The sequence below is a fragment of the Polistes canadensis genome, unplaced genomic scaffold (assembly GCF_001313835.1).
Source record: "Polistes canadensis isolate GaletaPanama2010 unplaced genomic scaffold, ASM131383v1 scaffold_107, whole genome shotgun sequence".
Taxonomy (NCBI): Eukaryota; Metazoa; Arthropoda; class Insecta; order Hymenoptera; family Vespidae; genus Polistes; species Polistes canadensis.
Genome location: NW_014569654.1, coordinates 499,642 through 502,817, shown reverse-complemented (window position 1 = coordinate 502,817; position 3,176 = coordinate 499,642).

Below are 3,176 nucleotides of genomic sequence, written 5' to 3'. Positions count from 1 at the left end.
ATTTTCTGAATAGAATTTTTTTTTGTATATACAAAATTCTTTTTATACTCTTTTTACGGAATTAAATAATTATTAATTATCAATTATTTTATTTCTTTATAGATCTATGGAAATACGTTATTTTCGTTACCGTTATTATAAATTCGATATCGATCTATCGGTAAAGTCCAATTCACGATATCATTCTTTCGAATCGGTACAACTAATTAAAAGAACACGCATGGTGATTTATTGCCATTAGATCAAAGCGACTCACATATTCTTCGAGTAAGCGGAACTGCATAAACGTAATTGCATTTGGGCAGTGAAGTAAGCGTACCACGTACAAAGATATAGCGAACCAATACATATAGCTTTCTCGTAAGAAACGTAAATTTCACAGGGTGAAAAGACGTCGTTACTATTGCCGCACCTCTACCTTTAATGGAAAAAAGACCCATGAGCTAAGCTATTGCGTTACATAAAACGTAGATAAATATTCGGAATAGTTAACATTCATTTCTTTTTCTTATCAAAGGTGATCGCATGCATTCCTTCTTGTCGCCAAATTATTCTCATTCTTTAAATGATAATTGTATATTTTTAAAATAAAAATAATTAACATAATAAAATAATAAGTAACGTAGCGCACATATTTTTATCAAATAATTTTAATTCTAACTTAAAAATTTCTTTAACTTCAATTTGAAAGTGCACGTTTTTCGATATTAACTAAATAAATTAATAAACGAAATAAATATTTAATTATTCTCAAAGTTTATAGAACGAAATTATTTATAATACTAGAAAAAGATATTTTTCATTCAAATTATATCAAGAATTCGAATTTTCGTAGTTTCAATACGCTTCCTTTTGGAATAAACATGGCAAGAGGCCAATGAAGATATCCTCGAAACTCCTGTGAAGATTCTCTCGCTTTAATTGAATCACATTTACAGATCATTAACGATGTTTGCTGAATTCAGAGAAACTGTATCATAGCATGAATGTTCCTTTGATGTCAATAGATAGAGAATATATACTAAGAAATTACTCAACGTCAAAAGAGAATATCGTTTGTTCTTGTTTACTTTAATGATTTTAAATTGGAAATCTCTATGCGATCTCTAGTTGTAGTTCATTTTCTTCGACTTATCTTTATTATCAAAGTCTTCAAGAGTTTTAGTATATATTCAAGCGACTTAACGAACTTGTTCTATTGTACATACAGACGATACACAACACTTTACTTAAGTCTATAATTTCTTGTTAGTTTACTTAGCTCGATTCTTTTGTAAAGACTATCGATTACTTTTTTTATTCGATCTATACAAATTCATATCTTCCGTAATATTACGGAATCGTAGTTGAGTTTTATAAAAGATGTTGAATACATTTTTACACTTTCTTCGTTAATTCATGAAAATATTTGTCTGCTATTCGTAAGCACGGTGCGCGTGTAAACAATAATTTCGAAGGTTTTCTTTGACGAAAAAAAAAAAATAATAGAAGAATAAGGAAAAGAAAAACAACAAAATTGGTAAAATAGATGAAGACACCGAGATAAATTATAAATGCACGTTTAACTTTGCATGGTGGGTGGCTGTGATTAAATAAGACGACGAGCGAGTGTCTTCTATACTTTATTCGAGGTATTCAAGGTTGCCTCGTAGGTATCTTCTTTTTTCCGTAAGGTTGTATATCCGAAGGTGAGGCAAAAGATAGAATTAATTTTCTTCTCAATGCCACAAACGAGGAACACTCTTTCCCGTGTGTAGTAGACTCGTTTACGATCAAACCGGAACCCTCCTTCCCTCCTTCTCTTTACGTTTCACATCGAAGTCAGTTCTCGAATGGAAAGAAACAATTCTACAACATCGATGTGTGTTCCCAAATGGATGAAAGAATAAAAAGAAATAAACTTATCTACCTTCTAGTTTTTGATCTCTTTAAAATGAAAATTATTATTCGAGACTCTACTAAAAAATTTCTTTTTTCGAGAATTCTCATTAAAATATTCCCCCATAAAACAATTTTACGATAGAATGTTGAGAAAAACATTATGAAATTTTTCCTTCTTTATTTATCGCTTACATAGAATAAAACTATGATTATTATCTCAAGTGTAAACGTCATTTATTATTTTTATACTTACTTTTAACATTTTCCGACTTCAAAGTAATTCTGTCAGAATTTAATGGAATTTTTATTATAAATAAAATTATGAAATTTAAAACTCATCAGAGGAATACAAAAAAAAAAAAAGGAAAAAAGAAAGAAATTCGTGTAAAGGTTGCTAGGAACCTGCCACATCTCATATATGGCAAAGAAGAGTCATGCATATTTAAAAAGTTGAGCGAGTATCTCACACAGTAAAATTTGTACTTTATCAAAAGTAAAACAAAATACAAATATTTCGCTTCGTTAAATAATTATTATAATAATGATTTACATAATATATCTGTATATCTTTGATTTTCATTACAAAAATGAATGATACAAGAGTTATGAAAAAAATAGTCGATCGATAAGAGGAGTAAGAAAAAAGTCGAAATTAATAAAAGAAAAAATGAAAGAAAAGAAAAAAGAAAGAAATATAAAAATGAAGGAAAAAAGGAAAGAAAGTGAGCAACGAGAGACTAAATTTTTCGCGATTCTTCTTTGCTAAAAAAGACCGTCTACTGGGAAACGAATAGGAAGACGAGGGTTAGATAAGGTGGGGGTAAAGAGAGAGACTCTTGACGAAGAGAGAAGAGGTATAAGGTGGGAGAAGGGGTATTTACACATGAATACGAAGCTGGCTTATCACTGGGTGAATGGAGCCGCAAGGATATATTGGTTCCGCAAAGAGTCGATGAAGGTTCGCAGTGATATCAAACTTATACGTCTAGAGAGTAGAGAAAGAGGGATGGGAAAAAGGAAAACCGAAAATGTCTGGGAGTATGCGATATTATAGTCTAAACATATTTTGTCCTCTCGCGTATATACCATGTACAATAATTTTCCAATATAAAATAAAATATTAAATAATACGTAGAGACACACAATGTTTGTTTTCTTTTAATTAGATATAAATTGGGTAGTATAGAAACAAATTTTTTGTTTTTCCTCAATCGGAATTGAAAAGATTATTATTAATTTCAATTGGCCGTAATCTCACGAGAATTTAATTTTATATAAACCAGATAATATATAGA